Source organism: Pholcus phalangioides, unplaced genomic scaffold, assembly GCF_987345545.1.
Source record: "Pholcus phalangioides strain wild (caught in Gottingen) unplaced genomic scaffold, Ppha-v1.0 ptg000036l_1, whole genome shotgun sequence".
NCBI classification, from domain to species: domain Eukaryota; kingdom Metazoa; phylum Arthropoda; class Arachnida; order Araneae; family Pholcidae; genus Pholcus; species Pholcus phalangioides.
The window spans coordinates 390,732-406,742 of NW_028301623.1; the positions used below are offsets into that span (position 1 = coordinate 390,732).

At 36.0% G+C, this 16,011-nt stretch overlaps 1 long non-coding RNA gene across 1 annotated transcript; it reads left to right on the forward strand.

Annotated features, from left to right (window-relative positions):
• Positions 1-13,776: 13,776 nt before the first annotated feature.
• On the forward strand, positions 13,777-15,266 carry LOC149065954 (uncharacterized). The gene is made up of 2 exons (XR_016195458.1): positions 13,777-13,934; positions 15,043-15,266. It is a non-coding gene; the product is annotated as an uncharacterized LOC149065954 (long non-coding RNA).
• Positions 15,267-16,011: the final 745 nt, after the last annotated feature.

Consider the following 16,011-nt stretch of genomic DNA (forward strand, 5'->3'; position numbering starts at 1 on the left):
ACAATTCGTCGCGTTCAATTTGTCGCAGCGTTAATTCGTCGTACTACAAACTCGTCGCGATACAAATTTGTCGCAGACTCATTTCATCGCGGTACAAATTTTTCGCAGACTCATTTCGTCGCTGTACAAAGTTGTAGCAAAGTCATGGAACAGCTGTCGTATGGTCCGCCACTTGGCGATTTTTTGACGCTACACATGTTTGATGGCCCGACGAAGAGTCGCCAAGGCCGTCAGACACTACGGACGCCGAAAAAAAAACATCAGCGTGCAAAACATAATAGAAACTACCAAGCATAAAAATAGAAAAAAATATCAGTTAAAAAAAAATTACACCTGGCCCATTTTTTTAATAATAAAAAGATTGGGGCATAAGGAATTCCGGGCATAAATATTCTATGCATTAAAATTAAACCCGGACCCTTTTTTTAACAACGGATCCGGGCATGAAAAATTCTGTAGGTTCATTTTAAATAATAAACCGATAAAACACAAGGCATGGCAATGGATGAATAACTAATAAATACAACGAAATAATAAAACGGTATGATACAACCTGAGCAGTAGATAATCCAAATGACGAGAGCTACAGAAGGGAGGAAAAATAATCAAAGAGAGAGAGACGCGCTGGAAATGGAACAACGGCTGTTTAGAATTTTTGAAAAAACGCGGTGAACAAAAGAAAAATCCTGTTTGGCGAAGCCAGCGTCATCTGGTATCACCCAACGAAACCTGAAAGATGTTAAAAAAATACGGCAACCAAATTTGAATTATGACGGTCTTGGCGACTTATCACGAGGAAAAAGTCGCCAAAGTCGTGGTGGACCATACTGCATCTGTTCCATAGGGTAGTTGCTTTAGGAGTAAAAAATTGAACTAATTTTTTTGTCTCATTTGTTGGAAATGTTCCCCCTTCCCATCTCTGTTTTAATTTTTAACAAATGAAGGAAAGTATTCATTGAAGTCATCGAGGGACATTGGAACGTACACCAAGATAATGAATTGGGATCCAATAAATTTTTGAAATTTAATTTTCACCATATAAGCCGTATTTCTGTCGGGGTTTCGATTTCCCGCAGTGAGGGGGCGTTGGGGAGCTCACCCAAATAATAAATTGAGATCAAATAAATTTTTAATATTTAATTTCCGCCATATAAGAAGTATTTCCCACTTTTTGTCGGGATTTCCATTTCTCGCAGTGAGGGGCGTTGGGGGAGCACACGAAAGGTAATAAATTGGGATCAAATAAATTTTGAAAATTTAGTTTCTATCGTATAGGCCGCGTTTCCCGCTTTCTGTAGGGATTTCCATTTCTTGCAGCGAGGAGCGTTGGGGGGTGCACATCGAGATAATAAATTGCGGTCAATGTGCCCCCCAGCACGATTTCCGTAATTCACTATTAAATGTATCCATGCAGAGAATATATCTCTAAGGAATTTTTTATCGACCATGTAACTAAGTTTTATGTATAACAGTTGCGAAAAGTCTTATTTTCAAATTATTTTTTTGCAATGCAATGTACATTTCATATCACTTTGTATTATCACACCGAAATAATATTCAAACACTCCGACCATAGGCACCAGAAACTGGGGGCTGATGCCATTTCAGCCCCCCCTCCCCCATTCCAATAACTCATGAATATACAATGCAATGCACCATTTCGCCTCCTGAGTACGGGTTTGAGTCCCTTATATACGGAATGAATGGCGATTTTCAGCACTCCCTCCTTCCTCAATGTTCCCTTCATGTCGGCACCTTTGACTGGCCGAGAGTGCCGGAAGTGTTTAGAACTTGTGGGTTCTTGTTTTGATCTTGAAGTAGGAAATTTTGATTTCTGAATTATTTCTCTGGGTGCTCATACCCATTCTATAAAGTACCCTGGGCACCCACAGCATCCCTGCCTCTGACACCACTGCAAACATCAATCGATTTTTGATTTTTTTTTTCAACTCTAAAGTAACAACTCTCAAGTAAAAAGAATGAAATCAGACTTTTTGATGTATGTAAGCCCATTGTATGTAACTTCATGTACATGACGCTCATACGGCTCCAGTCAACGATTAGTAGAAATTTTTTCTTACCACACAAGTGGATTAACATTAACAGACAATATAGAATTATATTCAGAGGTATATTTCATGGTGGTTCACTTGAAATCCCAAGATGACAAGTTCAATTGAAAGGGCGTAAACAAAATTGAGTAATTGGTGATCAAGAATGTGAATTAGAAAGGGAGAAGGAAGGCAAGGTTTGAATAGCCCAAAGGTGGGAAAACTATAAATCCGCCTCTGATTATAGCCTACATTTATTGAGATAATTTTAATTTTAAAAACAATTCGTATCGTACATATAAAAACACTCCACAATATCTAAACCTTTATTTATTTTCAGTGCCTTTGAGTAACATTTCATTTAAACACTTATCTAACGTGAACATCACAATTAAAAGTCAGATGATGATTAATACAATAATAAGGGATGCTATTTTAAACTACAATATTTTTTTTCTTTTTTTACGATACGTAGATTTCAATTTATTGCAATTTAAATTGAATTCAAACAATTTAATTTAAAAAGTACTACATTATTTTTTGTCATCCGTATAATCTGTACCTCTATTTTATGATACAACAAAAAACTCAAATAAAGAAAATTATTAATAGGCTAATTCATTCAGCTGCATTAAAAGTTTTTATAATTTCGGAACATGAATTATGGGGAAAAAACTGTTAAACACACACACGCAAACCAATATATCATTTCCACGTTCGGTTTTGCAATATTCCATGTTTTTGTCAACAGAAATATAGACCAGGAAATAATAATATACTCATAAAACATACCCAGAAATGTAGACCAAGCACACCAACCTTGTACCAGAAGCTTAGACGCTAATGAAAACTATGTGAAAATATTCAAACAAGCCAGCCAAAGATATACGACTGACCATAAACAAAAGATTAATGGTTATATCTATGCGACTGACCCATAGTCGTCTTTCTTATTGGTGGTTACATGGTCTTTGTAATTGGCAATATGAAAACTTCATCGAATCGTCATTCATAAGCACTGCACATTTCTACCTTTGATTTGCGCCCAACTCCCTTCGCTGTGAGAAATAGAAATACGAAGGTTTTTAACAACTGGATGTTGCGAAGATATATTTTGGAAAGAGAGAAAATTCAACTGCCACTGCGGGGAATCGAACCCACGTCCTTTCACTTTCCGGGTGAACGCCCTAGACCACTAGACTACAGAGGAACCGAATTTCTCAATCTTTCCTTGGAGCTCGTGTACACTGAAAGAGACCGTACATGGACGGCCGGACCAGACTCAGGCCAAGCTCACAACTGCTGACGTTGCCACCAGATGGCGACTTACACAATGATGACGTCACTCTCCGCTATCATTCGTATGATAGCGGAGAGTGACGTCATCATTGTGTAAGTCGCCATCTGGTTTTTTAATACTCATATCTGGTAAATTTAATACTCACTCTATCTATTTTAACCAGGATGAAATAAGTACCGTATATACTCGTGTATAAGCCGAGTTTTTTTGTGGAAAAATTCGTTCATCAAGTTGGGGGGTCGGCTTATACTCGGGTCAGTTTTTGATGAGAAAATATCGATCCCGGCAATCATTAGTCATTTTTGTAGCAGTATTCGAGAAACCGGCATTATTGGTATGGAATATGTTCAAATCTCACTGAACCGATAATGTCAAAGCCGAGGCAAAGAAATCGAAAACATCATTGGCTTTAATACCAGGTGAGCTGACGCGCGTCGATTATACAGTATTTAGATGTGAACATCAACATGCCTCTCAAAAACTATTTGAGGAATTTGTGGATCGAATGGCTGAGTTCCAACGATAAAGAAACTACAAAAAGTGGTGTCTTGAAGAAACCTGATATTGGCCTAGTCTGCCAATGGGTACATGAGTCGTGAAATTCTGTTTCCGCCGAAATTATCATCCGATCCTTCAAAAAGTGTTGCATCAGCAATGCGATGGACGGAACTAAAGATGATATTCTCTTTGAAAGTGACAATGGCAATGACAGCCCAGATGAGGATAAAAAGGAAGATGCCGCACCCCCTATGATGATCTGATGGATTACGATGAGCTTGGAGGCTCAGAAGAAATGGATTGAAAAGTTTGAATCATTTTCTATTCTAAATTTCCGCAAGCTATTCATTTTGCATGAAAAATTATAAGAATTTTTTTCTCTAAAATGCACGACGGATTTTTTTGGGGTCGGCTTATACACGGGTTTTCAATTTATTGCGGTTTTGGTGGTCCTGAAGTGGGGAGGTCGGCTTATACACGAGTATATACGGTAATTTTTTTTTCAATCCAGCTTGAGAGCAACGGATACCATCAAAAGTAACAAACATCTTTGGTAATTCACTAAAAAATCCTCTGCTTAAATGCGTAAGGTACAAAGAATTGCCAATTGCTTATTATTCATGAGCATTTTTAAAAGCAATACTCACTCGAAAAATTATAAAAATGTGATTGAACTTTCGTTAAGCTTCAAAAATATGCACTTATTCTGGAATTCTTCGATTTCATGCATTTGTGTGCATTAACATTTGAAAAGGGTCAAAATTTGCAAATACATGTGCACGTATGCATTTGCGTTTAATCCGGGCTCTAGTTATATGAAAAAAATTATTCAAACTCTCCCGATAAGTTGTCAACTAAGAGAGGAACAAATATTAATAGTGTAGTAGCTGTTTGTAAAGTAGAAACGGGTCAGAGGAATTAGCATTGAATGTGTTGTTTGCATCCTATTTTTTTTATTTCTGAAAGAAGAATAGGTAACCCTCCCACACTTTAGTAGGCGACATCTGCTGTTGGTGAGCAAGCAATGATATTCTGAAAATGGATATTGAGGTTTTCTTCTTCCAGAGCTGCTTTTCCGACTGTCTTTTTGGGTTGGGCAAGACTGTCGGAAAAACAGCTCTGTGACTGTCTGCAAGTCGCATCTGCCCTGCTTGAATGCAACTTGGGTTCGTCTGGGAATTTCGAAGACTGCGGTCAAAGCGGGTAAAAATGTGTGGGGAAAAGACACACGCGCAAACACTCTCACCAATGAAGAGATATATGTTACAGATTGAACAAAAAAAAACAATTCCCTAAGGAAAAAAAGAAAATGATTCTGGAAACCTAAAAAAGGACGAATTTTCTAAAACGTAGGAGGACGCTTCGAGTGACACAGGAAAAAGGAACAGTTGGTAACCCTATCTAGGAGCAAAGATTACGACTCCCGTGCTACGCCAAAATCAACATTTGCTTTAGCTGGTGTTGGCTACGCGCGGGCAAGTCGATTCCGGGTAGAAGAGGGTGCCCGTGTCTGATACCGGCAAGTGGTTAATCCGGTATTGTTCTCAACCGGCTTTTTCTAAGCCATTGTACTGTCCTGAGAACAATCCTCACTACAAATTTCGGAGTAAAAAAATTCTCTTATTCATATTACTTTTTTTCCTTGTGTTCAGTTCGTGTGACCACCTTACTTGAGCACGTCGTTTTATTCTTTTGTTTTCTCATTCAATGGCAATTACTTAACACATACAGAAGCGGCGTGCATATTTCGAATTGATTTTTAAAAAATAAATAAAAGTAGCATTGCGCCCCACCAAAGCCGCTTGAAAAGTACTCTTAATGCAGCTTTGGCGCCCCACAGAATCCAAAATCAACGCAGTAATGTGGAAGAAAAAATTTCAAGGGGGAAAGCAGGTGCGCCAGACTGCAAAAACTAACTGGAATCGCTTTTGGAAACGTACAGGTACACCCTTCCCTCCTGAATCATTTTGGCTACGGACCATATGATGTACACAGGACCCGCCACACGCTAATAAATCTTGCTGGATAACCATCGATTTCAAGTTTTTCCAGTTGAGATAATTATTTATATTATTTCACTTTCATAAACAGTCAACAATTTTTGATCCTTTCAAAAATCAAAAAATATTATTTAAAATATCAAATTTTATTTAGATTTTTGTTGTCTTAGAGGTAAAAAGCTGCAAATTAAATATTTAAAAATGTAAAAAAAGATGTGTCGGAAAAAGTATCGTTCTCATTTTAGTTAACAGATGGCAATCAAAGCAATACATATTATAAATATTTTTGTCGCCATCTATATCTTTTATTTACAAACTTTCCACGCAAATATGGAAATTTGACTTCGTTTAATTCTGTTCATTGCATCATAAAGGCTGTCCAAAATTGTTTTTTCAGCGGATATTTCAGTAATCGTGACTTTAGAAACATATGTAAATGGTGATGGTTGAATTTAAGTTTGTTTTTTTGAATTACTAAACATTATCACTAGAAATTTATTGCTCCACATTTTTCAATACTCGTCGCTTTTCAGAAGCTAAAATAATCATGTCATAATGCTGCATCTCACAGCGACTGAGATGAACAAGTACGTACAGTCCTCCGATCACGAGAAGCCGATTGCCTACATCACGTCGCACGATTTCATTCTTTTCTTTTTAGGTAAAAAGCTATAGCGCACAGATTTTTATAGTCACGAGAACTTCCTGGATCCATCATCGAAGGAAGAGCACTTTTTCGGCACGTTTGACAGTGCACGGAATCAAGATGATTTTAATCCATGAATGCAATTTGTACAAAATTTCTAATCGGGACGTTGATCAAGTGAAATCGGACACGAGTATTGAACGTTGTAGGTGCTCACAAGTAAGGGGTCATTCAAGTATAACGTTAGCATCGAAGGGGGCGGGGGGAGAGGAGGGGTTCGGATTTGCTGACTTTTGTTGACAGGGGGGGGGGTTTGAAGGTTGCTTACGTCATCAACTACCCCTTTTTGAAGATATGAAATATTCTAAGTTGCTGACGGGGGTCAGTGTTTTGCTGACAAGGGGAAGGGGGGGGGTCCAAAATGGCTGAAAATCTGCTTGAATGACCTGAAATTCAGGTTTTTTTACCCATCAGCGTTCTCGCGCTCCACGCACCGTAGAAATGCTGCTCCTAGGAAAACCAGGCTTTAAGGAGCTTAATTCGTTCCGCCAACGCGCTCGTTATTCGAATCAAACTTCCCCATAGGAAATAATGAAAACTCGGATAATTCGTCCCACAATTATTCATAAAAATGACTAATAAAAACGTCATTCTCAATCAGTAATTAAACACAATAATAATTATACATAATGCAATAAAATATACTTAATATAAATAACGCCATAAATAAACATACGCGATACGTAATGTTTACACATTAATATACTCTAAAAACGACGAGAAAGAGAGGACTATCGTTTAGGTTTTAGAACGATTTACAGACTCGCTGTTGTTTGCTAACTTAATCTTTTTGCGTGACTTTCAAAAGAACCTTATCCTATGACACTTGCTTCACCTCCTTTTTTTGGGATTTCTGGGTAATGGTAAATTGCAGTGTTCGTTTTGGAGAGATTCGTTGCTTGTATATTGCTGAAGCTTTATTTGGGTGGTTCTTTTATACAGAGTTTTTACATAATATCCCCGAATTCTACACATTTCTCTAAGCTCATTTTATGTGAGGGACTCCTCCTTACCTGTCTCTTTCTCAGACGAGATACCGTCCATAAGCTCTTGCTGGTGCGTGCAAAAGAGATCTACTTCATCTGCTGTCAACTTCTAGACATTTTTCAACACTAGCTCATGAATGCCATCCTCTTACACCCCCAATCTATGGTCTTCCCCAAGCACAAAACCTCATCGACAAGTAGTGGTTCTCGTTCATGAGCTAGCTCCCTCAAAATCACGTTCAATAATGCAATCAGCCCACAGTTTTTTTTTCCACACACAAGCAGAATTTAAAAAAAGACTTCAAGTGCACAAACACATCGCTGCTACGTCTAGTTTTGTATACGATATTCACACTCGCACGTGTGTTAAATTTCCAACTGAGGCACGCTTACCAAAGACCGTAGGGAAGAATACTACCCAAAATTCCATAACACGTGTGTTGGCGAAAGCAAAAAAACCATCTGCTCAATTACCATCGCTCGTTAACCGAGTCAAAATTCTTGCTCGTTATTCGAAGTTCAACTGCATATTTTATAAAGCTTGGGCAACAAACATCGTGCCTCTCGTAAATCCTCATACCGCGTCACCAGCGTCACGAAGATGGTAAATTTGAAATTTTTACGTGCCGGAAATTAACCATGCCATTGCTAGTTGGTGCGAAGTACCGAGCTCTCGTCTTGGTTTATCTACTTAGGTAGAGATATTGATCAGTCAATGACAAAATGGTTGCTTAAAAACAACCATCGGTAATTTTTTTTTAAATTATATATATAACCCTTTATATATAAAATATTCTCACTAAACCATATTAATATACTGATTTACATTTTTAACAGTTTTCAGGGGTTAAAACATCTTCTACCCCATCAGATTACACTTACTTTCAAAAATAAATCTCGTAGATTGCAAAAATATCCTCAATATCTACAATATTAAACAAATCAGTTTCACAAAGTGACCCACTTTGCCACAAATTGCAAAAATTACCAATGTTTTACAACATAAGTTTACAGCATATTTTGCAATATATTTCCATTTAGACAAAAAATGATATGTGTATATACATGAAAACTCCAACAAAATGTCACCAAAACCATTCAATGTTTTTTCTAAACATTTGACAAATATATTTAAAAAATAAATAATAATAATAGAAAAGTACAGTAGAAGGTTACAAATGTTCATTAGAATTTACAGAACATTAATGCACTCCTCATAGTCCCATCAGAATCATATTATGTAACTTTTGAACATCTGACAACTTTATTAGATTAAAAAATCTATGCTGATTCGGTCACATAACAAATGGTTATTTAATTCACGTAGCGTTCATAGCATATATCTTTTAATTAATAATTTTTTTGAATGACCGTATTTAGTCATTCATTAAAATAACGGAATTATTAATGGATATCAACCAAGCCAAAGCCATAATTTGTCAGACGTGGTGCCTCGGTGCCATTATGGCACAATATAACCACTTCATCATTGTTCTGCCAATTGTAGTCACAGATGTGCAAATTTTGCCATGGTTGGTGTAAGGGGCGTTAGATTTATGCAGCTCTTAGGCTGCTGGGCGCCACCTGGTGGCGGTACAGAGGGTAGAAGAAGGGGGAAAAGAGAGAGCCAATTTTGCTAGGCTGTATCCTAAACGGATAAGGGTTGTTTGTGTATGACGTAAGAACGTTCTCTTATATTATTCTCCTGAGGGGAGGATAAGGGGGGATGAGACATGGGTCCCTTATCGAAAATGATGAATGTTTTCCACAACCAAGGATGATGTTAAATGAGATGATTAATTGATGGTATAAGGTGAAAAAGATATGATCTACGATTGTAGTTAATATTATTTACAAACAAGATATCAACCAGCTGAGCTGAGCTGAATGGAACTTGATTCGCCGGTCCCGCGGCACAATTTTTGATGGCCGTTCTACCGGTCTTAGCAGTGGGCACAAGAAGTACTTGGCCTATTTTGTTGTGTAAAAGTGTGTGTGATATATAATAGTGTGTGTAGCTGTATGTGTAGAAATTTAAGTCAAAATCGGGACTCTAAGCTCGTTTAACAGATTACTTCAGGCAAAATGCCATATCCACAACTGAAAGAGAATTATCATGAGTCACTATAATTATGCACTATAAATGGTCATGCTTTTCGTCAGAGAAGGTAGGTGTCAGCGCCATTTGTTGAGTACATTAAAATTAATTATAACATTAATTTTACTTCAAGAAATAATCAACCGCATAGAGTATCTAAGCCAAAAAGCATAACTCTTTCATATTCAATTTTTTTTGCAATTTTTTTTTTTGGCTACAAAATTTTTTCAATTCAAGCATTCAGAAACCAAAAACATGAGAGAGATGAGCAGAAAAAAATAAATAAACTTTGATTTATTTTGTCAACAGATGGCAGCAGCAATATCGAATTCAAATTGGAAGATTTTATGATCGCCATCTGTTGATGAGATGTCATCACACAAACATGCAAGTTGACTTCGTTTTGAATATTTGGCTGTCCAACATTGTTTATTTCCGGTATTCCCGCAATCGTTGACTATAGAAACATATGCATATTGGGATGACTGGCTTTCAGTATTATTCCGGTCAGATTCTTCACGGCCCTTTCAATAGTAAAGCTCTTGAAACAAAAGATAAGAATCGTCTCTCAGGCCCCCGGAAAGAACCCTGTCAGCCCTACTCTTGTGGGGGAGATAACACCGGTGTTCTTAACCAATTCACATGAATTATAACTCGCTTATTAGAGAAATTGTTATTTTTGATGAACTCTAGACGAGAAAGAAAGAATAAACTTGAGAAAAAAGTTTACACATATGGTTTTAATGAAGTCAAAACATTTTATTCCGACATTCGAACACAACCGGTTTTTCGAGAGAACTTTGTTTTATAATGGCATTTTTTCAAGTTTTTAGGGTATTTTTTTTAGTCATTTTTGAAGATTTCTAGGGCAACAACATCCGAGTCTTGCTCATCACTTTTCAGAAATAGCCAAGAAATATTACGTGTTTTTTTTTTGTTTTTTTTTTGAATAGTAAAACAGCTTCAGTGCAATCTGTGACAATCTGTGTCATCTTGGCATGCTTCAACTTCACGTGCTAAAATAATTATGTCATATTACCAATCTCACATCAACTGAGATGCTAAAATAATTGAAATTTTTCAAACAATATTTTACTTAATGTAATAAAAAAACCAGATATATAGTTGTACAGTAAACTCTCGATTATCCGACCTAGTTTAAAAATAATAATACATTAATGATCAATGAATTTCAATATTACCTTTTCACATTTGTGTAATTCTTTATCAATGAACAGTAAAATAAGTTTAAATAAGTTTTGTAAGAATTTAGCCTACGTTTTAAGTTAATGTTTTGTTCATTTTGGGTCTTATACAATATTAGACTCAGATCATATGCCAGTGAGTTCAAATAATTATAGACTCTCTGAAACTAAGCTGAAAACAGTAAAATCTCTCCGACAAATGTAATCCTGGATTCTGTAAGGCAAGCAATAGAGAGCTCATAATTAACTCTAACCCACTAGGATTGCCACATTGGTTTAAAGAAGAAATTAGAATTGAAAGCAGACTAAGAAAGAAATGGCAGAAAAACCTTGGAGCCATTCGTCAAACAATAAGAAAAATAGAGAAATAAAAGAAATACGGGACTTTCAAAATGGTCGCTTCAGAACGCGGCTGGTGGAAGAGAGACCTGAAGAAGGTTCATTATACAAAGTACGAGGTACATATACCACAAAATGAGGAACAAAAGAGAAAAGACGACAGCAATATAAGAAAACCAGAAGGGGAATTTATCCTCTTTAATGAAGAGGATAATATAAAGCCAATAAAACTTTCTGAATCTTTTGATGCACAATTCTTCCCAAATGATTCTATAGCAGTGTTTCTTAACATTTTTTAGCCTATGCCCCCGCCCTTTGTATCTTATTTTGTTCTGGTGGCCCCCATCTTATCTAGCCCCTCCCCCCACTACTGTCATCCAAGAGCAAGACACTTTCTACTTATTGAATTGAATTTAGTCAAAACTAAGTTTATAATGAACATAAATAAAAATTGATCAGGGCGTGTGGGTAAGGCCCGAATCCAGACACGGGAAGGTGATCATCCTTCCCAAGAGCCGAATTAAGTCTGAAAAATTTTTGCAATAAAATATGGGACGATCCAATGAGGGAACCTACATAATAAACCGCCCCCTCCCAATGTATCACCCATAGAATCCCCACAGTACACTTTAGACCAATGGACGTGTTAAGCGTGGATTGGGTGACGAATTGATATAATTTTCAGAACGTTTTCATGATTTTTTTTTTCTTCAAATAATATATCAATATAATATCAGTTTTATTCGATATTTCAGATGCTGTGATCGCAATTCAGAGGCATTTATATCTGGTTTTTTTTTTCGCAATTAATCACATTTATCTCATTTATTCATTATTTCGTCTTGCATTGGCTTAATTGTGCATAGCTTGCAGTTGAATTTCTCCTTATTTTTGCAATGTCAGCAATATGGTTATTTTCCGCATTCTAGATTTTTATTGTCATAATTTCATTATTCTTCTTATTTTTATTTATTTTTTTTTTTTTTTTGGTGAACAAATAATGCATCAAATTCATGTGATATTGCAATTGATGTGATTACAATACAGAGATGGTGTGTGTCGTGTCTTCATTATAACTTTTTCCTTTGACGTTCTTGATTATGGTTATATGACTGGTGCCGGTTCTACAGTACCTGTACTGCTGAGTGAACTTGTTTACACAAAAATTTTGTCACGAACTAATCTTTTATTGATTTAAACATCTCTGAATAGTGTCTTTCGATTTTGTGAAATTTTATAATGTTTGGAGTTTTTGGGTAGCATATCATCAGCTACTTCCCTTAAGACATTTCCCCCTTGTTCTTCGACTGTGTTGTGTTTTATCTCGATGAGCATTCATTTCGCAAAGATTTGTAAACAATGCTCTCCTGGCTCTTTCATTCTCTACACATACATACACTACACACCTTACACACATGCACAAACTTGTCTTTTTCTTTCACATACCACCCCTGGTGATCTGTAAGTCGCAAGATAGCCTGCAAAGGTTGGGCAGCGAGGGAAATGTTCAGTTCTGGTCTGGAACAAGCGTCAATTGACATTTCGAAATCCAAAATTGGCGCGATCGCATGTACCTGCTTTATCCATATGTCCCGTTTCGGGCCCGGCGGAGATTTTTTTGGTTTGAGAGATTTAGAGATTTTTGAGAGGTAATTTAACCCAATGACTTTAACGTACTGGTTGGCCATGATTAGCGATGGCTTGCACGGTTTGTGCAACGGGAAAATATCCCTAAAATTGCCTTTTTACTAAAGAAAAATCCATAAAATGTTTTAAAAGATCCCTTCATTACGTTTATTTTTTGTACGGAATTTGGATCCTCGCGAAAACCTCCCGAATTCTTACTCTGCAAAGTTGGCAGCTATGCAATAGAACGAATTATGAAAATGGTGTCCATCACCGTATCTGAGGGTGAACATTAAACAGTTGCTCGAAATGCATTATTGAAATGGGCTTTTTGCCGGGGTATTTTTATTTGGCCGTAAAACGAGTTGATCGCATCTGGGGGGGGGGGGGTAACTTTACTTTAATGAAAGTTAACTGCAATAAGAAGTCATATCGAAAGATCCTCAAACAGTAATAGACAATCTCCAGGACGAAATTTATAATATTGAAAGGTGGAATCATAGAGCAAAGCTTAATCCAGACAAGTGTGTGTGTGTTAATATGGCAAAATATTAAAATGTTACCAACAAATACATCAATTAATATTAATGGATATACACACAATAGTACCATCAAATGAAACGAAATGCAGCATTCACAAGGCACCTATAAATATAACACTTTATCGTAAACTTTTCTTTAAAAAACCCAGCTCATATATGTTAATTACGCGTTAATTTGATTAATCCCGCAGCTGTCTTCCTGTTACAATATCTTTTCGTGACTCCTTTGTATTGCTTCGTTTTCTACATTTAAATTTCGACAAGCAAATTGTCGTCAAGTTACCAATATTGAAATTACGAATGCCGTGACTTGACGCGAACTCCATTCTTTCTAAGACAATAAACAATAGTTATTGCCAAACATCGATTGCAGCCTCACTTTCATCAAAATAATAACCTATTAACGTGAAACTCTTTCTGAGAAATTGACGAATATCTTTAGTTTTTCTTCTTTTTTTTCATAATTGTTTTCCCTGTAAAAGTGAACGATGCATGTAAATTCAATTATTCAATATTCTTCAATTTATCTGCATTCACTCTCCAATCGAAGAGTTTCCCCCCTCGAGTTTATTTTGTCTACCAGGTAAGTTTCATGTAATATCGCAATATTTTAATAATTATTTTATCTTATAGGTAACATTATAATGTATCCAGGAATGTATATTCATTAAAATTAAATTAATTCAAATATTGTTTAAAATTATTATTCAAAACAATATTCAACTTGTTTAAATAATTGATTCGATGTTGCTTTTAATAATTATTAAAGGCAACGTTGAATTCCTTAGTTATGCAAACGGCCTTAAACCAGTTTCTAAATAAAAAGATGTAATTATTATTAACAATAATAGAGTCGAATAAATTTTAATGATGCCCACAAATTTGATATATTAGTATTTGTATTCTCAGAATTAACACTAATAGAAATCCTTTAAAAAAAAAATTTGCATTTTATGCAATAATTTTGTATAATTATTTCAAATACAATATATTATAAGAATATCCCACAAATATTTATTTCTAGTTAAATTTTCCTTTTCTCGAAGGTATTCGAAGAATGAAGATAATCTTCTTGTTGAATCTGCTCATGTTGGTGGTTTTGATGATGACCGGTTTTGATGATGATAACTTGAAATTTTAATTATTTTGAAAGCGTGATACTATTCGTTAACGTTAATTTTACATCGAATTACAAATTACATTGAATATTATCTATTTAATTGATACCTTCTATGCAGCATTCAGATAATTTTAAGCATTGCTTAAGCTGTTTACTGTGACTTCAAAAATTCCTTCCCGTGATTAGTATACTGATATCTTTTTAGTAAACGGAAATCAAAGAAGACATGTTATGTGACTGAAAACAAAAGATATGATATATTGCTTAGTTAATATGTGAATTTGATACAATTGTGATAAAATTAATGATTGCTCATGCGTATTCTATCGAATAAGTATCGATGTATCTTTTGAAGCTGTTTGGGTATGGACGAAAAAGCAAAAAAACCGATCAAAAATGAAACAGTTATCTTTTTATATCATCATCATCATCATCATTACTTCCGATTATTAGCTGTTAATGCGATAAAATGTAGGATAACGCTCTCCTATTATAATTCCTAACATGATTTTACACACAGAAAATACTATGTTTGCAATGCACTTTTTTTTTCTTTCGAATTCATGTTTAGATTTTGGCTGACGCAGCGGATTGCGAGACATGTAGAGTATATATTGCCTGAAAAGCAGTAAAGTGGTGCGCAGTTGTGATGATAAGCATTGCATATGCGGTTGATCCTCACATTCGATTGTGTGTGTGTATCATTTACCGTAGAAAATGGTCCTCTGATCGCTTAGAAGACAAATTGTAAAAATGTCGAATATGGCGTATGATTAAAAGTCATTGAAAAAGTTATTCTTAGCATTCATTTTTCTTATTTTGTTGTCATGAGTGTAAAATCACATTTTATTTCTAGCCTTGAAAAAGAGTTCCCGTCAATACCGTACAGAAGGGGGGGGGGGCCTCAAGCTCTGTTTATGGACTTCATAAATTCTTTCTCATGATTAGTACACTGATAAGTTTCACGATGCACAGTCATTACGATCATCGTTACAGATATAACCTGATTTGGCCCTGTCAATGCTTACAAACACTGGTCGACCTTTGATAAGAATTTGGTAGACCAATAGTCAATATTTGTAGCCTTCAGATGGATATATAGAGGCCTAAAATATATATATATATATATATGTACATGCTCAAACTTGGCATCTGGTGGTGAGGATTCTCCATAAGGACTCTTCGTATTGTTCCGGATAATTTCTCTCACAAGTCCTTGAAACGAGCAGAGAAAATGAGACAAAATACAGGGACGTCACAGATTTATTCACAGAAACAGCTATTTACAAGCAGAGATGCGATCGACAAACAACGACTTGTCTTCCCGATATAATTTCGCAACTTTTTAGTTGCTGAAAAGCGGTGCCACCTTTTAAAGACCAAAAGTGACCTTCTGGATTTTTCTACTATCTTCTCGGATCATCTTCACGCTTCTCCTTTGGCATTGTATCCGAGCTGTCGCCAAACGCTCCAACTTGGCGGTATTTCGAGGGGTCTACAAAAAAATGCGTTACCGGTTATTTAACCGGTGAAACATGAT